The sequence below is a fragment of the Ctenopharyngodon idella genome, chromosome 1 (genome assembly GCF_019924925.1).
Source record: "Ctenopharyngodon idella isolate HZGC_01 chromosome 1, HZGC01, whole genome shotgun sequence".
Taxonomy (NCBI): domain Eukaryota; kingdom Metazoa; phylum Chordata; class Actinopteri; order Cypriniformes; family Xenocyprididae; genus Ctenopharyngodon; species Ctenopharyngodon idella.
In genome coordinates, this window is record NC_067220.1 from 1,304,537 (window position 1) to 1,325,429 (window position 20,893).

Genomic DNA, 20,893 nt, shown 5'->3' on the forward strand with positions numbered 1-20,893 from the left:
AAGTTCTGTGAAGATTAAGTCGGTAACGTAGGACTGCGCGAAACTTTCCATTTCGTCCTCCATATAAGTTTAATAAAGCCTGAACCTCATCGTCGGTCCATCGGTCGTATTTTTAAACTCCACGATTCGAATAGCAAACAACTCTTACTGCACGCACCGCAGACTTTAAAAATGGTGGTTGAAATAAAATTCTGCATGGAGTCAACCAATCAAAATGCTGTGTGAACTCAACCAATCAGCATGTTCAGCACCCTTGTCCCACCCCCGAAAGTTCCAGAACTTTGGAAAAGTACTACCTAGCGAGCAGGTACTTTCTGAGGGGGAAATTTTTACCTTCATTTAGACCCTGGTTCCTGCGGTCAAAACACACGAGTACCACCCCAAAGTCCCTAGTTCCTGGGGAAAGTTCCTGCGGTGGAAACGCGGCTTTACTCCGTCTCACACGCAGCCTCAGAGGAGGAGAAATTCTCCGGTAATGTACAGAAACAGAATTGATAACGTTGGAGCTCATCTATACAGTGCAGGCTACTATAATAATTTAGACGCTGGACTCATTACCAGGTTTTGGTACCCGTGCCTACCTGTGGCCTAAACTACAGCTGGTTGAAGGCTCGCACACCCGTCTGCGTGCAGCCCAATTTTTGAGACCGCGAGGACGGTCCGTGTACAACAGCGCATGTGCGAGTGATTTGAGCGCTTGAAAACAGCAGTCCACTAGGAGTATAGGCTACTTTGAAAGGCTCACATGCTCAGCTGTGCGCAAGATGCAGCAGATCATGGAAAATGAAGTACATCCGAGCCTTTATGCCAGTGGAATGGCAATCTGCTTTCCACAAGAGGCAGCGTCACGTGTTCGACAACAACATTTAGCTGCTCGCAGATGCACCTGCCTATTAATCAGCCTAATTTGCAGCACAATTTGCCGATGCCGATTAATTAAAAAATATTGGCAGGTCAATAGGTTGACCTCTATGATGGGACACATGAGTACTCAACGAGACAGTGTAGAAACATGTTTTGTGTGTAGGACTGCAGAGGAGAGACTTAAAAATGTGCACAATTTTTCCCATATTTAGTTCATTCTATCATTTAATTTGTCAATCAAATGTATTAATGTGTGAATGTTAATTTAACTGTTTTAGATTTCAGATTCCTCCATGATCATCTATTATTAGTGTGTGTGAGATTTGCTGCTGTTTGTGGATTCACATCTGACTGTGTGTAAATTAAGACTCAAGAGACGAGGTTTGATCATCATTAATAAATTCTAACTTTGAGTGTTATTGAGCTGCAATCACTCTGCTGACTGTCAGCAGCAGTAAAATCTCACTGACTTCTCTTCCTCCCAGTTTAGATCTAATTTGTCTTTCCTCTTTCTGATTGATTCATTTTGTTTTGGGTTATTAGGAAGAACCTCGACTTCAGACAAGAGAAAGAGGAAGAAATATATAATGGTGAGTCAGAGTGTGTGTATATTTGTATAAAATATTGTGCTTATGAGATTTTCTCGTTTCATTGTACGTTTTCTCTCTATTTTCTCCATGTTCAGTCATTATGTGCAGACAGGCAGACGTGATTCTCTCACAGATCCTGGATCAGCTCCTGATGATTTACCCACAATCCCCCTCTGATGAGCTCCTGTATGCGTCTGTCAGTTTCCAGAAGCATGAAGAGTCTCTCAGTGACGCTACAGTCTCCTTCAGTAAGGACCAGATTCACTCTGATTACGCCACGGTCAGTCACCGCATGAGACTCAACTAACTCACTTATAACAGATCACAGATCAGCACACTTTACTAACAGTATTGCTTACGTTTACAGTTCATTGATAAAAATCTCTTTATAATCCATAGTTTAGTGTTAAACAGATGTTTTATTGATCAGAGGAAGTTCAGTCTGTTGAATCATGAGACATTTTATAGTTTCTGCTGCTGATCATGTTTCTTCTTTCACATGTTTAAAATAGCAGGTGTGTCAGAGGTTTACTGGTGTGTGTACAGAGTTTGTCATCTCAGTTTATCTGAGGGTGTGATAAAAACAGGAAATAAAACCACTGAGTGACACTTATAGAATAAACTGTAAAGTTTCCACTCCAAATACAGAGACACTATAGTTAATAAAGTCTCTTTAACAGCAGCTGTTTAAATGTTTTCTCTTTCTCGTCTCTCTGAATATTGATTCTCTTTGACCTGCTTTTGTTTTGTACATGCAAGAGACTTTTGCTGATGTTGTTTTTAGTTCATTCTTGCTCTGTTGGAACTGAGGTCATTTTTTTGATGTAAGAGTTTTACTGTATAATAATATATTTTATTCACTGAAAAATAAAATTTATATTTTCTGCTATTAGTCCTTGTTTGATGCCAAGCTGTTATTTAAAGTTGTAGAATCAGAGAGATTATTTACACTGTTTTTTACATTTAGACTGGTTGCCCACTGACAGCTAGGCAGGGCTGAACCTGGTCAGTACCTGGATGGGAGACCTCCTGGGAAAACCAGGTTGCTGCTGGAGGTGTTAGTGAGGCCAGCAGGGGGTGCTCATCCTGTGGTCTGTGTGGGTCCTAACGCCCCAGTATAGTGATGGGGACACTATACTGTCAAAAAGCACCGTCCCTTCGGATGAGACGTTAAACCGAGGTCCTGACTCTCTGTGGTCGTTAAAAATCCCAGGATGTCCTTCGAAAAGAGTAGGGGTCTAATTTGCCCATTGGCCTCTGTCCATCATGACCTCCTAATCATCCCCATACACTGATTGGCTTCATCAGTATGTCTCCTCTCCACCAATAAGCTGGTGTGTGGTGGGCGTTCTGGCACAATATGGCTGCTGTCGCTTCATCCAGGTGGTGCTGCACATCGGTGGTGGTTGAGGAGATTCCCTCTTCCATGTAAAGCGCTTTGAGTACCCAGAAAAGCACTATATATTTATATATATAAAAGCACTATATAATTTTGTCAAACATTGTCATGGCATTGACTTATACATGAAACTTTCTGTCTCAAAGTTTCTCACGAGCGCTGGAGGTGTTGTTTGTGTTGGCGTGATGAACAGGCTGTTTTTTTCCGTCCAGCTCAAAGCCACAGAAAACTGGTGAAGGTTCAGGGTCTCAGTTCAGTTTAATTAAACAGACTTACTCAGGAAACCCACAGTGAGACACATGAGACTGAACAGAGAGAGACAGAAGATCAACATCCATTGTGAGCAGAAGACAATAAAGACCAAGAGCTGATCGTTCACTAATTCACCTCCAACATTTACTGAGAGTGATGAACTTTTCTTATTAAAATAAATAATAATAATAAAAAATCCTTGTGGAATTGATAATGTCTTTAATAGTTCTTTAAATGTCATGCATTTATATTGTTAGTATATTTATGTCAACACCACTTTAAACAAGTAACATCTTCAAGATTTACTTTGAATTTCACTGTTTTGATTTAGGTTTTTATTTCTTTCTGGTCCAATTCTAAATATCAGCATAACTTTGTATGGCAGTAACAGTGAGAATAGTATAATAGTGCATTTTTTAATTAATTTTGAATTCAGTTCAACCAAAAAGTTTTTTAACCTAGTTTTTTTTTTTTTTTTTTTTTTTTTTTTTACTAGGATGACGAGACTTGCTTGTAAGTGTCTCAGGTCTTTGTGTTCACAGTGTTGTTTGATACTGTGGTCAGTGTGGTAAAGATCAACATGAGATGCTCTTCAGCTTGTGGTTTTCTTTTACTCTATTTATATTTTGTTGGTCAAACCAAAAAACCCTTCAGCTTCCTGGAGGTGTGATAAAAAAAAGGAAATGTTTATCTTAGTAACGATGGACACAGACTCTCCACTCCATAAAAAGATGCTGTGAATTTATTTAATATATGAAAAATAATATTATTATTTATAATATATCTCAGCTATTCAGAATCCTATTAATCGATTCTGCTCCAAATGGTTTTAGTCAGATCAACTAAACATATTTGCTAGAGGGAGCTGAAATCTCAAAACTGTATTTGTTAATAATCCAAACCAACTGCAGTCATAAATAAGTGTTCATTATAGAAGATCTGCTTGCTTTTCAAATGTTAAAAGTACAACTGTTCATATCTCTTTAATTTCTGTAGCACTGATACATTTTACATGGTTAGATTTTGGCATTCAGCTTTATTCTGTGATGATAAGACAAACAACTCAGAAGAAAAGAGAATGTGAATCAACACTGAGCCGTATTGTGTCTGACTCGCACAGAACCATCTCTTCTTATTTACATAATAAATATTCAGTCATGACACGACAACATACACCCGAGAGCCAATGAGATTTAAGCGCAGTTTCTACTCCTCCCTTTTCTCCTTATATGGCGCTGAGCGCTGCGCTTCCGTTTGAATGAAAACAAAGTTCGCGGGTGAATCAAAATTTGAGCTGACAGATCAGAGAAGAAGATTTTCTGTGAGTAATCAATTACATTTAGATCTGTTCCTCACACAAAGCTGATTTATGTATTCAGAACACTTGAAAAACACCACGAAGCGTATGAATGAATTTTATAGTACTTTATTTGATCTTGACAGCAGTGCTTTAACTAACGGTCGCGCTGAGGCTCGTGAATCTCACAATATCTTCACAACAACACTGTTACTGACTGTGATAATATGAAATGCCTCATGATACAGTGTATACATTAGCATATTAAACATTTTACTCTAAAACTTGTGAAATTTAAAAGGACTCGAACATTAGGTCTATATCAAACTATATGTACACTTTCTGAAAGAAATGTGAATACTGCATACGAAATTTGCCCCCACAATGCAATGGGATGATTGCCAGGTCTTTAAAAATTTGGTAAAATAGTAATTAATAACTAATAGTAACTAATTTATTCCATAAATAGATTTATTATGCAAACTGCAACGTTTCAGAAACAGGATGAAAACTACCATTTTGTGAAATTCCTTATTTTATTTTAAATAGAGACAACAAAATCACTGAACTAATACATGGTCTGAAAGCATCAACTGAGAGCATCAACTTGTCTGAGACTGAAAACACAAACACAAATGTCTTATTCAAACCTCTGGCTCCATCTAGTGGTAAATATGTGTTAATGCCTGTTAAATTTCTTGATTTTTGTAAACAGTCTTTGTGTAGGTTATGGTGTGGTAGTTGATAGAGCAGATGCTCCTTTCTTATTCTGAATCTGTTCTGATTAACAGGCAGTTGTGGATTCAGCACCAGCAGCTGTCAATCAAACTTCAGCATCACTGATGACAGTTTAACAACACAAACTGAACAAAGAGTGAAATGCTGAGACTTGACTTCATCTTTCTGCCTTTGCTTCATCTTCATCTTTGGCTTGTAAAACATCTACATGAACAATGAGTTATTTGTATGCTCATAAAAATGGATATTATGCCAGTGTTTAATTCCTCCAGATTGACTCTTATAGTTTGATGACAGCTGCTGTCCGTGGTGCTGAATCCACAGCTGCCTGTTAAAGAGACAGAAGCAGCAATCAGACTCAGACTTCAGCTGATGAGCCTCTGATGATCTGAGGAGTGAAAGACCAGAAACACTGCAGACACAATGAGATGTTCAGATCTGAATACATTTGCCTTCTAAGGCTACGTTCACACTGTCAGTCCAAATCCGATTATTTGTGTATCCGATTGGAATCTGATCTGAAACTATTGACTGACCTCCACATTGTGGTATCAACTGTTCAGATGTGATTTGTGTGTCCATCCCACTCTTTCGTTAACAGGAATATCTGCATTGGTTTCTATGGCAGTGATGTTGTGTTGTGGTAAGTATACACCAAAAACAACAACAACAAATGCAACATGGAGAGGTTGCAATACAGATGTTGTCTTATTTACAACATGACATTGTGCAGACTTTCAGCATGTTTTCTATAACAACATCTGATGTTTACGTTTTACATGGTGTGAGAAAATCACATAAAGTATACGCAAAATCAGATCAGAGCATTCAGACTGAAACGGATTTACAGAAATTCGATTTGAATAGGATTTCAAACCACATATGAATGTAGCTCGAAATGGATTTGGAAAAATTGCATTTCATGTTATTTTTTGCCATTAGCACATGCTAAATCTGACTGGATTCCAATCGGATATGCACAAAAATAGGATTTGGACTGACAGTCTGAGCATAGTGTATTGACAAATCAGACACGATTATTGTCATATTTAACAAATAATCTGTAAAACTCATTCTGAGGCTTGTGGGACCCTCCCCCACGGACCAGCCTGTGCAAGAGCCTCAGTTACCATGGCCCATCAGAAAAGGCTTAATAGCCCCGAAGTATGTGACCACGTGGAAAAGCAGAGGCAAAGAGGACCAATAGCCCTCAAAACAGACTTTCCTGCATTAATTTATAGATGATCTGATCTATAAATGAACATGCTTCCCAGGACATTGTGTTTTTAGGATTATGATTGTTTTGCAGCATCTTTTGTATGATATTTTGTGTTAGGCATATTTTTAGGATAAGAACCATTGGCTAACATAAACTCACCTATACAAAGTTTGGTGTCTCTGAGTTTGTATTTTGAAGACTTAAATGATCGTGTATATGATTATTGATACCTGTGCAACATATCAGTATTACAAGAATCTTTAATAGGTTCTTCTCCATCTGTAACCAATCCAGTTACATGCACACGATCTGCTCAAGGCAATGTATCGTAAATTCTCCTGTCGGGAGCTCATATATGATTGGTCCACTGATGCAGAGGAGGAATGGCCAGCACCCGACCTTAAAAGCCAGCGCACAATGCTCCTCCCTCTCTCTTGCTGATACGACCGAAACTGCATCGGTGAGGGCTTCTGCCTGCCTATTGATTACAACTTTGGACCGAACCATCAAGGATTCTCCTCAGCCTGCAGATCCGATGCTCCTCAACAGCTAAAGGCATTTTGCAAGTATCGTAGATTTGAACACTAAACAGCGATTTAGTATTAATTTGTGAACCCCCTTTGTTAGCAAAGGTGCTTTATTACTGAGAAAACTGATGGTCTTTTCCAGCTTGTTTGATTCTTCTTCCTAGCTCCATTTCCTTTTCCCACTTCTGGTTTCACTCATTTTACCCATGTACGTGTGACTTGTGTGTATGTATGTGTTTGTTAGTTTAGTTATGTGTTTGTGATTTAGTTAATAAAACTTGTGCACAATACATATTTGGTTCTGACTCACTGTCTGCAATAAATTGTCTCATAAATGATTTAGATCTTATTACCAGCTCTAAGTGCTGTAAATGCTAAGAAAGACTTATTTTTTCTATGGCCATGAAAAATACCCTTCTCTTAGAATTAATAATCAATACTCAATGTTCACAGAATGAAACTGATTGATTGATTGTAATTTAATGTAGTTACATCAAGTTAATCTGATTAACTGATACAAATATTCATAATTAATCATAATTAATAATCATGTGAATAATTATTCATATTTCCCCTTTAAGCTAATATCGCTACAGTAGTCTTAGAGCACAAGTTACAACAGTGATGGAAGTTCATTTGGCCACAGGATCTGCTTCTTATTTGGATCAATGTAAACTTAAACTTATGATATTATTTTTATAGGCATGAAGTATTTAACCTGCAAGTCAAATCATGCCTGTTTCCTCCTAATAAAAAACTGTTAGTTTCTTACAGCTGATAAAGATTGTGGATCAGCCTTTGTAACTCAATGTGTGAATTATGTCAGTTAACCTTTCATTTTAAATTATTTTAATCCTAAAACTGCCTTTGTAAGTTTACTGAAGCCCCCTATAGATATACAGTGGGTACAGAAAGTATTCAGACCCCTTAAATTTTTCACTCTTTGTTATATTGCAGCCATTTGCTAAAATCATTTAAGTTATTTTTTTTTTCTCATTAATGTACAAACAGCACCCCATATTGACAGAAAAACACAGAATTGTTGACATTTTTGCAGATTTATTAAAAAGAAAAACTGAAATATCATATGGTCCTAAGTATTCAGACCCTTTGCTGTGACACTCATATATTTAACTCAGGTGCTGTCCATTTCTTCTGATCATCCTTGAGATGGTTCTACACCTTCATTTGAGTCCAGCTGTGTTTGATTATACTGATTGGACTTGATTAGGAAAGCCACACACCTGTCTATATAAGACCTTACAGCTCACAGTGCATGTCAGAGCAAATGAGAATCATGAGGTCAAAGGAACTGCCTGAAGAGCTCAGAGACAGAATTGTGGCAAGGCACAGATCTGGCCAAGGTTACAAAAAAATTTCTGCTGCACTTAAGGTTCCTAAGAGCACAGTGGCCTCCATAATCCTTAAATGGAAGACGTTTGGGACGACCAGAACCCTTCCTAGAGCTGTCCGTCCGGCGAAACTGAGCTATCGGGGGAGAAGAGCCTTGGTGAGAGAGGTAAAGAAGAACCCAAAGATCACTGTGGCTGAGCTCAAGAGATGCAGTCGGGAGATGGGAGAAAGTTGTAGAAAGTCAACCATCACTGCAGCCCTCCACCAGTCGGGGCTTTATGGCAGAGTGGCCCGATGGAAGCCTCTCCTCAGTGCAAGACACATGAAAGCCCGCATGGAGGACTCCAAGATGGTGAGAAATAAGATTCTCTGGTCTGATGAGACCAAGATAGAACTTTTTGGCCTTAATTCTAAGCGGTATGTGTGAAGAAAACCAGGCACTGCTCATCACCTGTCCAATACAGTCCCAACAGTGAAGCATGGTGGTGGCAGCATCATGCTGTGGGGGTGTTTTTCAGCTGCAGGGACAGGACAACTGGTTGCAATCGAGGGAAAGATGAATGCGGCCAAGTACAGGGATATACTGGACGAAAACCTTCTCCAGAGTGCTCAGGACCTCAGACTGGGCCGAAGGTTTACCTTCCAACAAGACAATGACCCTAAGCACACAGCTAAAATAACGAAGGAGTGGCTTCACAACAACTCCATGACTGTTCTTGAATGGCCCAGCCAGAGCCTTGACTTAAACCCAATTGAGCATCTCTGGAGAGACCTAAAAATGGCTGTCCACCAACGTTTACCATCCAACCTGACAGAACTGGAGAGGATCTGCAAGGAGGAATGGCAGAGGATCCCCAAATCCAGGTGTGAAAAACTTGTTGCATCTTTCCCAAAAAGACTCATGGCTGTATTAGATCAAAAGGGTGCTTCTACTAAATACTGAGCAAAGGGTCTGAATACTTAGGACCATGTGATATTTCAGTTTTTCTTTTTTAATAAATCGGCAAAAATGTCAACAATTCTGTGTTTTTCTGTCAATATGGGGTGCTGTGTGTACATTAATGAGAAAAAAAAAATGAACTTAAATGATTTTAGCAAATGGCTGCAATATAACAAAGAGTGAAAAATTTAAGGGGGTCTGAATACTTTCCGTACCCACTGTATGTAAATTATACTGTCGCCCTCTAGTGGAAGATTTAAATAACTCTGATCAATTATCTTCAGTGTCATTTGTCCTTATATAGAGAAGATGAAACCTGTATGATCTCTCAGTATCAGACACTGTAACCTCCACTAGGTGGCGCTCTTTCAGTGTGATTAATGTAATATTCAGTCAGTGCTGATGGTGGGAGGGGCCAGTAAAGCTGCTCATTACTGATAAAGAGCTGAATAAAGAGGAAGTAACTAAAGCAGACAGATGTAGAGACAGAGAGATTCACACAGAGAACATTCAGCATAAAGAAGACTGAACTCAACTCACAATGAAGATCCTCCTCATCTTCTTCACTTTCTACCTGATCTCAGGTCAGAGCTTTTCTCTTTCATCACTGCAGTAATGATGCTGTTTTCTGTTCATGAGGTTTCTGATCACAGTATCAATCTGATTGACAGGTGCAGTGAGATGCTTTAGAGTCACTGGATATTCTGGAGGAAGTCTTCTTGTTGATTCTGGGGAGGTTTGGTTCAGTCACTCTGCTAAATATATGGCCAAATTACCTGAGTGGAGAACAATAATAAATGATATAAAACATGATAAATGGATTAATGAAGGACGATTCACACTGTTTCGAAGCAATGAGGAAAAACTCATGATCTACATTAGAGATTTAAATCAACAAGATGCTGGAAGATACCGGATTAGTGTTATTGACCAGCAGTACATTGATATGATTTTGAATGTGGAAGAAGGTCAGTCATTTTAAGATAAAAGTCTTTGTGTGGTAAAACTACTGATCATTTCATAGCTTTTATATTTATAAAATATATTTCTTTATTTTTGAATTACAGATTCCTGTTGTAACGCGTCAAAGAGGGTGATGGTGAATATTGGAGAAACTGCCACATTCAGCTGTGAATATTCACATAATCGTATTAATGATTCCAAGATCATATTCAAAGAAGGAAAAGATTCCATTGAGACGATTTACAGCACATGGAAGAACAAAGAAAGATTCAGTATTTCTGATGACAGATATAATAAACTCATGACTGTGAGAATTACTGCTGTGAGACCAGATGATGGAGGAGTTTATTTATGTGGAGTTTGGATCAGAGAACAATCGTACAGTTACTCCATTATTAATGCTGTTCATCTACATATTATCAGTAAGTAAAAAAAAAAAAAAAACCTCAATAAAATCTGGCAAAAATACAGTTTGTCTTTTAGATTTAATTGTGATTGACAGCTAAAGTGGGCGTGTCTAGAGTGAGCGGACACTCATGAGGTCGTATGATGATCAAGTGTGAACATCCTCAATACAAAACCAAGACAAAATACATCTGTAAAGAATCAGATGGATGTTCAGAGAGGAAGAATCCATGTATATAAAAAATTTTATTCTGGTTTTAACATAATTTCTCTTGGTTTACAGATGCAACGTTTGTGACTAAATCTGCTCATCTTGGTGAAGAAGTCAACATCATCTGTCAGATCCCAGAGGAACATAAAGTTCATTTCTGCAAAGAGGTTGATGATCACATCTGCCAGATAGTGAAAACAACTACAGTGACAGAAATTAATGGTTCATCTGAGAGAAATGTGAGAGTTTTTACAGTGAGCATCAGTAATGTGAGCGTGAGAGATGCTGGAGTTTACTGGTGTGGAGCAGAAACCAGAGACACACATTTAATCTCCCTGACCACCAATATTCATCTCATTCTCATCAGTGAGTGAATTCAGATGATTTCATTGTAGTAAATACAGTATATTCAGAATCATGTGTGTTAAATGTCTGTGTTTGTTTGTTTGCAGTGGCTCCAGTAGTGAGACGTGAAGGAGAATCTGCTGAGATCATCTGCCCTTATGATTCAATCTATAAATCAAAGTCAAAGTCTCTCTGTAAGGGGAAGTGCTCCACTAGAGATAGAAATACTCTCAATGAAGAGAAAGAGACCAAGACTGACAGATTGACTCTGAATGATGACGTGACTGCAAGTGTCTTCACTGGGACCATCACTGGACTGACAGCAGAGGATGCTGGGAAATACTGGTGTGCAGTGACATTAGAGAGAGACGTGAATTATCTTTACACTCATCTGATCGTCATCATGAACGAGGGTGAGGAAGGTTTATCATCTGAATATGTGAAACTATGGCTGTGAATTGATGTTCTTATATTTCTAATCATTTCCAGAGCTGAACTTGACTAAGTATGAAGGAGACGACATGTCAATCCAGTGCAAACATCATGATGAACATCAGAAACTCTTCTGCAAAGCACATGAACCCTCCATGTGTGTGAAGGATGGAGTTTCATTGGAGACGATCAGAGATGATCGATTCTCTTTCAGTGATGAAGCTTCTACTGGAGTCTTTACTGTAAACATCACTGATCTGAGAGAAGAGGATTCTGGGATATACTGGTGTGGAGCTCAAATCACCACTAAAGTCAACCTCACTGTTAAAAAGAGTAAGATAGTTTATTGTTTCTGCATTGTCTTTGGGACAGATTTAAATATTCAGATATCGACACTTGAACAATCACTCATGTTTGGATCTACCAATGTGGCAATGGGGCTCACTAAGAAAACACACTAAGGAAAAGCATTGCCACCAAAGCATTCAGTATTCCAATATATAAAATATGAATTTAAGCATCGAACATGATTTTTTTTTCAGCAGTGGTAAATGTGATGAGATAAAAACACTGTACCATGAAATAGTGGTAAAAAAACTATTGTATATCTATTTATTTAGTTGTCCTCGTGGAACATGCACACCAAATGTTTTCTAAAGAGTATCACAACTGGAGGCTTCCTGAGGCACTGTAAACACTGCTGTAAAATCTTGTTCATTCTTTGCCTAGCACCGCACTGTGGCCGTCCACTGCCTGTGTGTGTGCTTCAAAGGCGTTTAAAGTTGACACAAATGCCAGTTTACTATTTTCTGAATGTTTTCATGCTATCAAACTTCAATCTAGTTTTACTTTTTATGTCAAACATGTCTTAGAAAGATTTAAAGATTGTTTTAGGAGGATGTGGAAACACATTGAGGATGTTTAAAGAAAACATCTCGGTTACTGTTGTAACCTCCATTCCCTGATGGAGAGAACGAGACATGGTGTCGAATGCTGACACTAGGAGTTGCACCTCGGTCAGGGCATACCACAACAGACTGTAGGAAGATTCTTGGGAAGTGAACAGGTCTACCTGTGCTCTGCTGAATCGACTCAAGATCAGTCTCCACTCTCCTCGGAGTGACACTTGTCATGACAGTGCGTTTACTAGTTGCTGTGTTGTCCATCTGCACCAACACATGCTTGCCCTGAATCAATGGCTGAAACCTCCATAGGTCCAGCAGTGCTGCCAGCAACTCAAGGCAATTGATTTGCCAGCACAGTCAAGGTCTCATGCAGGAGCCCCCCAGCCTGACTTGGAGGCAACATCAGGCGTGGACACTTGTTCTAAGGCAACCCCTGCCTGTAGAAATGCAAGGTCTGTCCAAGCACTGAACGTACGGCGTCAGATCTGCGTGATGGCCTTGCCCATCTTGGGACTTCAATCCAAGCTGTGTTACTGGATGCCATATGTCCCAGGAGCCTCTGAAATTGTTTCAGTTGAGCCGCTGTTTTCCCCTGAACGTCTTCAAGCACTTCAGCACAGACTGGGCTTGTTCACTTGTGAGACACGTTGTGATATTTATTGAGTGAGCTATAATCAGCCAGTAATCAAGATAATTGAGAATTCGGATGCCCACTTCCCTTAATGGCGCAAGGGCACCCTTTACGACTTTCATGAAGATGCATGGTGACAGGGACAGCACAAAAAAGAGGACTTTGTACTGATATGCCTGACCCTCAAAAGCAAACTGAAGAAATGGTCTGTGTCGAGGTAAAATCAAGACATGGAAGTACTCATCCTAAAGGTATATCGCAGTAAACCAGTCATATTAGTGAATACATGTCAGAACGTGCCTCTGCGTCAACATCTTGAGAGGAAAGCATGTGCAGGGCCCGATTTGGAAAATGCAGGTCTAGGATTGGTCTCAACCCACTGCTTTGGTATGATGAAGTAAGGGCTGTAAAAATCCTTCTTCATCTCGGCTGGAGGGGCAGGTGGATTTGCATGCTTCGCAAGAGGACTGCAATTTCCAGGGGTGCAAACTTGTCACCTTTTGGCAGATTTTGTTTTGTTTACCATCCAATAAAATGCACCAGACAAACTGTTATTTTTGGGTTTACCAGCTTATAGATTCCTTGTATTCTGTGTACACAGTATATTTAACTTTTTTCTGCTCAAAATTTCAAAAACAAAACAGTTTTGTGGAGTACCTACCGTAACTAGTATTTTCTCAAACAGCATCAGGTATAAATGTGATCTTAATTATTTTTCTATATATATTATTTGATTAATCAACTTTATATCGTTTCAATGGGTTTTTGATTCATATCAAGTTTATCACCTACCTTAATTCAATAACCACACATTAAAATCACAAGATATTTCGAATATACCCACTTTATACAGAGCTGAAGGTTCAGAGTCTCAGTTTAGCTTGGCTGTGAAGAATTAAAGGACTTTATTCAGGAAACTCACAATAAGACTCAACAGAGGCAGAAACAGAGATGAAGTAGAACATGTTTGTTGATCTGCAGAATAGAAACTAAAGTACATTTACAATTCATTCAGCCACAAGAAATAGACAAGCATCAATTAAGTTTTAGTGCACTATATTCATAGTCTGAAGCCATTGCATAGCTTAATGTGAGGGACAGATGAATATTTACATTGTTAAATTAATCATCAGATAAATTTCATAATCCTGACAGCCCTACTGAACACGCATCTTTTTCATCAACACTTGACCCATTAAAGGGTTAGTTCACCCAGAAATGAAAATAATGTCATTACACCCGAAAGACCTTTGTTCATCTTCGTAACACAAATTAAGATATTTTTGATCAAATCCGATGGCTCATTGAGGCCTGCATTCACAGCAATGATACTTCCTCTCTCAAGATCCATAAAGGTACTAAACACATATTTAAAACAGTTCATGTGAGTTCAGTGGTTCTGCCTTAATATTATAAAGCAACGAGAATATTTTTACAATTTTACAAATACAGTTTTTTTTTTTTTTTACAATATCTAGTGATGGCCAATTTCAAAACACTGCTTCATGAAGCTTCAGAGCTTTACGAATCGAATCAGTGGTTCGGAGCGCCAAAGTCACGTGATTTCAGCAGTTTGGCGGTTTGATACGCGATCCGAATCACTGATTCGACACAAAAGATTTGTAACGCTCTGAAGCAGTGTTTTGAAATCGGCCATCACTAGATATTGTTAAAAAGTTGTTATTTTGTTTTTCTTCATTTTTGTTCCGAAGATGAATGAAGGTCTTAGGGGTGTAGAACGACATGAGGGTGAGTAATAAAAGACAGAATTTTGTCATTTATTACTCATTTATTACTCATATTACTAACCCTAACCCTAACATTTTTGGGTGAACTAACCCTTTAATAGACTAACTGGGACTAACAGCACTTGCATATTGTTGCTCTATTTCTGGTTGGATTGCTTTTGTTATTCTCTTCATTTGTAAGTTGCTTTGGATAGAAGTAAATTAAATGTAAATGTATGTATATCTCTTGGTTTCTCTTTAATGAGCACTGTGTTTATGGGTTTTTTTTCTTTCAGATTTCTCCATGATCATCATTATTTGTGTGTGTGTGATTCTGCTGCTGATTGGTGGATTCACTCTGACTGTGTGTAAATTAAGCCACAAGAGACGAGGTTTGATCATTTACTATCTGTTGAAACAAACACACACAGTTTCAGCCAATCTTATATTAATCTTAAGTACCTATAGAGTAGTGCATCCTTTATACCTCCGAAGAGTCTCTATTTTTATCAGATTTATAAAAGACAGATACAGCTGTACCAATTCTTTTCGAAAACATTCAAGCTCCTGGAGGCGTGTTGTGGGCGGAGCTAAAGAGTCACGAGCACGCAATACATCATCGCATAACTTTTGATTCACTATACGTTCGTTTTGTCTACATTATATGCACTTATAGTGCCGATTTCCAACAAAACACAGGCATCTGATGTAGTTTTACTTACCACCTGTGTTTCCGACTCATGTGTTCCCTTAACACTGGGTTCTTTGGGAAGTTTATCTTTCCCTCAGAACCAAACACTTCTTTGGTGACATTGTAGATTTTGTGGTCTAAAAACAAATCTTTCTTGAGCAAGTCCTGTGTGTGCAGCACAGATGACGACTTCCGTAACCTGAACGAAGCACATTGATGGGCGTGCTCTTGCTCTCGCTCTGGTTGATGTGTGCACACACTCTTCTGGGAGAAGTGCCCATACAAGGAATTCCGCCCTTTATGACATCATACAGGGCCATACTCAAAAAAAAACTTTCTTAAACTTATACGAACATTTCAATCTTTAACATGAGAATCCAACTCTTTAACAGTGTAAATAAATCAGAATGCATGAAATGGCTTTAGACATCCCCTTTAATAACTAGTTATATATATAGCAGCAGTGAAATCAAACTGACTCAATGAGTTTCTGTCTCATGCTGCTTTTTGTCTCTAGTCTAGTTTGTCTTTCTCTTACTGATCGATTTATTTTGTTTTGGGTACTTAGGAAGAACCTCCACATCAGACAAGAGAAAGAGAGAGGAAAATACAATGGTGAGTCAGAGTGTGTGTATGTTTACATTATATATTGTGCTGATTAGATGTTTTCTCATTTTAATGTATTTTTTCTCTCTATTTTCTCCATGTTCAGTCATTATGTGCAGACAGCAGACGTGATTCTCTCACAGATCCTGGATCAGCTCCTGATGAATTACCCACAATCCCCTCTGATGAGCCCCTTTACACGTCTGTCAGTTTCCAGAAGCATGAAGAGTCTCTCAGTGACGCTACAGTCTCCTTCAGTAAGGACCAGATTCACTCTGATTACGCCACAGTCATAAGACTCAATTCACCAAAATCTCTTTATAATCCATAATTTTGTGTTTGTCTTTATTAGAATCATTCAATGCAGTCTGTTGAATCACGAGACACTTTAAAGCAGCCGCGGCTCGACTGGGGCAGAGCCCCACCAAAATATTCATCCAAACATAGACCTCTATATACACTGAATTAATAACAAATTATAAAAAAATGAAGCGCATGGATTCGGCATGCGCTTCATTATTTCCACGTGTCGTGTGGAATAGCGTATTAAATTAATGAGATTATAAACCCTTTAGCTTAAACGTGCTCATGTGAATGGCTTTTATATACAGTAGTTCTGTTGTGTTTGTTTCATGTTTGTTTCACTGTTTTCTTCACTGGAATTCCTACATAACTTGTAACATTCTAAAACAACATTCTGACGCAATAAATACTACATTTAGGCAATTCTATGACATTCTATGCATTTGTTGTGTGTACTAAATAATGTCAATCATCGATAGATAGACATTAGAATTCTGCCAAAAGTGTTTCTGATGTGTTCAGCGATTAGGATATAAGGCTTACAAAATGTTTATCATAAACCAGCGCTAAGACCCAGAATCTGCCCTACCTAATTTATGGCCAGGAGCCGCTACTGCTTTAAAGTTATAAAATAGAAGTTGTGTCAGACATTTATTGGTGCGTGCAAAGAGTTTAGGTTATCTGAAGATGTGATTAAAACAGGAAATACAAATCTTAAGTGAAACAAAATGCACTATAAAGTTTCCACTCCAGATGCAGAAACGTGTATATTTAAAATGCAGCTTTTGATACATAAAGCCTCTTTAATAGCAGCTCTTAAACAGACACATAATACTTTTATGATGAGAAACATGATGCTTATCTGTTCATAGCTGTTAAAATGTCAGTTTTCTCTTTCTCATCTCTCTGAATATTGATTATTCCTGCTTCAGATTTGTACAAGAGTTTCTGGTTACAGAGAGATTATGAGAAAGTTTATTTTTCTGATGTAACAACTGCTTATGCCTTTACTGTAGAATCAAGTATTTTTGAAAGTATTTCCTATTATTTTTTGTGTATTGTCCAGAGCTGTTATTTAAAATCTTGCAGTCAGGGAGATTATTATTTTTTATATTATATTTGAAATGTCAAACTTTGTCATGACATGGAGTTTACTAAATCAGCATTACATAGAGGACAACTGAATGTATTTTTCGTACTGATGAAATCAACGTTACCAGATCCGAGAGAAACATCCAGAAACACAGTTTAAGATCTTAATGAACAGCATGAAAGACAATAAGTATTATTTATACTTTCTGCAAAAGAGATCTGAGTCTGAAATCTGAATGATATCATTTTTGTCTCAAAGTTTTTTTACAAATGCTGCTGGAGATGTTTTTCTGTTTGCGTGACAAATGGGCTGTTTTTCAGTCCAGCTCAAAGCCACAGATAACAATGAACAACTGAATATGAAATGTCAGTTTCTGATGTTGTGTTATGATATTATGGGTGAGATCATCATCAGACTGCAAACAGATGAGATGTGGGGAAGTGGTACAGAGTCTGTAAAGTGGTGTTTCAACTTTTACTAAAATCTTTCAAATAAAAAAAAACAGAAGTGTGATTAAGTTTAAAAAAATTCAAGGGTGTGTAATTTCAGAATAAAAATGCTGATATGTGGTGTTTCTTTACTAAGATAAAGAGACTTGCTTGTAAGTGTCGCATGTCTTTGTGTTTGCAGAGTTGTTTGATACTGTGGTCAGTGTGATAAAGATCAACATGAGATGCTCTTCAGCTTGTGGTTTTCTTTTGCTCTATGTATCTTATTTGAATCAAACCAAGAAGCCCTTTAGCCGCCTACAGGTGTGTTAAAAAAAGAAAATGTTTATCTTAGTAACTATGTATACAGACTTTCCACTACATAAGATATTCTGTGAATTTGTGTAATATATTGAAAATAAAAATATTCCATGAACTTAATTCGGTACTGACATACGGACGGATGTCAGACTGGCTGCAGATTCTGTGCATGTGTTTGTCGCCTGTCAGCACTGTCTATTTCTAGGCTTCTTGCCCTTGAAAGGTCAAATGCACACATAATTATGCCTAAATGTCCATATTGACAGTTATGTCTTAACATCAACATTTGGGACATGTGTCAGTATCATCCGTGCATTAGGCCTACAGTAGGTCTTAAAGTGAAAGCAGCCTAATACCAGCTTCTGTGTCGTTAATGTTAATCAAACTACAACAACTGGGGGAAACTGGTTCTTAAACTTAAAGCACTGTTTGTGTCTGTATCTTAATGTTGTATTTATTTGTCCTATTGCCATTTGTTTATACGTTCTTATTTTATTACTGACTGTTTACTTGATTACTTAATTACTTGGAAATGTTATACTTATATTAGGCAATTGCTTATCACTGTGGTTTTCTTATAAAATTTTGGTAATATTTCCCACACTAAGTGATCATGTTTTTAAAGCTAGATAGCACACCACTGGACTAGCCTTTGTTTGTGTGTTTTTGTAAGATACCAAAATAAACAAGATTTATGCATTTTGTTTGTTCTATTGTCATGTGTGACTATTACAAGAGCACACCACTGAACTGGAAATATGTATAGATAGTAATAATAATAATTAATAAATAAAGCTGCAATCAGCAACTTAGGGGTCAAGCACCACAGAGGCAGAATCAGGAGCTAAAAATCAAGGTAGTGAGTAAAGACATTTGGAGATGGTTTTAAGCAAAATTGATTAAATCCTATAAATAAAATCACTTGAAATGTGACATAAATGCTTATTACTTTTGATCAGTAGGTGGCACTGACACCAAATTTGTGAAGTTATAAGCAAAGAAAAAAAATTAATTCTAATATTTTGTGACCACTAGCTGGCACTGTGCTGAAACTGTACAGGTACCCTCAGGTCGTGGTTGTCATAACAGATACCAAGCTTCGTCAGAATACTCTAAAGCATTTTGGTGTGTTATTCCTCAAATTTGTTTTCATGTCAGCAAATTCTGTGGATTATCTGATTCAGTTTTTGTGAAAATCAGAGCAATAGTCTAGGAGGTGTTTGGAAAACTCATCCACACAGAGACAAAACTTGCAGGATTCATATTTAAACCCCCTTTTTGGGGTTTAATATTCACAGACACTATATCCCAATTAGAATAAAGAACTTAAGAATAAAAAAAAAAAACCTTACCATTCATAATCATCAGCTTGATCAATTTGACCCTCAGAATGAAATTGAAAGTCACACTCTTCCTCTGAGGTAAATTCTTCCAGAATTATTCCTCACTGCATCTCAAAATGATGTACATGAATCTAAGCTTGATGCATTTTTCCGAGTTGATGCGGGTGTTCGCTCTGTTGCATGGATCGCCTCACAATTTACCTTTGAATGCTGCGCGCTCTCCGTGGGCGTGGCCGCATTAGTGGATAATGAGATGACTCACGAAGGACTGACGTCTCTTTTCAAACAGATTACATAAACAGAGAATATTTGTTTTTAAATGATTTAAAACCTGACATTTCAACATTTCTTTAGACATATGTCTCATGTTTGTGTGATATTCATTAAGTTACAGTTAATTTTCTAAAGACTATCAGAATGCACTTCATTGAGAAAGAGACTGCAGCTCGCGCATAATGTTAGTTTTCTTTATTTTGCAAAAAGCACAACATTTTGTTTTTACTGTGAGTGTACACAAATAAAAAAAGACATTCCACAGTTTTTAATAATGTATAACTCTTATTCGCCATTGGTCTGCTGCAGAGGCTTGATTCAACAGCAAGTATAGAGGATGTCGTTGTAGTCTCAGGGGTCAGCAAGGAGATGAATAGGCAGTCAACCCCGCCCGTTTTGGTGGCCTGAAAAGCCATTTGCCTGTGCAGGTGCACAGACGTGAACAAATCAGACTTCAGTATTTCGGAGAAAACAGAGTTTCTCCATAAGCGTCACGAAAACTCTGACGCAATGCAAGTTTGCGGTGAATCAAAATTTAAACTGACAGATCAGAGAGAAAGATTTTCTGTGAGTAATCAATTAAATTTAGACCTGTGTCTCACACAAAGCAGTGATTTAACTAATGGTTGTGCCGAGGCTCGTGAAACTTTTGCAGTATCTTAACAAAATCGATCAACAGTGTTAAATGACTATGATAAATTATCGAATGCCTCCTTATACATCATATAAATAAGGCAAGGCAAGGCAATTTTATTTTTAGAGCACATTTCATACACAATGGTAATTCAAAGTGCTTTACATAAAGAAGAACCAAATACATAATAATTAAAAATGGTACGCATAAGAAATAAAAATAACAGTAAAAACAGGGAATACCACTATCTGGATGGAAGAGTTAGGAAATTTCAGGGAGTTTTTTGCTGTTCGTCAGAGCGGATCTAAACGGATCTATCCATCATAAGAACATTAAACATTTTACTCTATAACTTGCTGAAAACCAGACGCCAACAAGTGAAGTCAAGTCATCTTCATTTATA

General features: G+C 37.8%; 1 protein-coding gene and 2 long non-coding RNA genes across 15 annotated transcripts in view; 2 read left to right on the forward strand and 1 right to left on the reverse strand.

Annotated features, from left to right (window-relative positions):
• The window catches only part of LOC127508817 (uncharacterized), a 47,367-nt gene extending 36,441 nt beyond the window's left edge, over nucleotides 1-10,926 (forward strand). The window contains exon 3 of the long non-coding RNA XR_007928945.1: nucleotides 10,831-10,926. This is a non-coding gene — a long non-coding RNA (uncharacterized LOC127508817). The remainder of the gene's footprint in view (nucleotides 1-10,830) is intronic.
• The window catches only part of LOC127508732 (uncharacterized), a 488,047-nt gene that overhangs the window by 324,716 nt on the left and 142,438 nt on the right, over nucleotides 1-20,893 (reverse strand). The window lies entirely within an intron of this gene.
• Nucleotides 1-20,893, forward strand: part of LOC127500999 (uncharacterized) — a 385,015-nt gene that overhangs the window by 243,533 nt on the left and 120,589 nt on the right. The gene's annotated exons all lie outside the window — the stretch shown is intronic.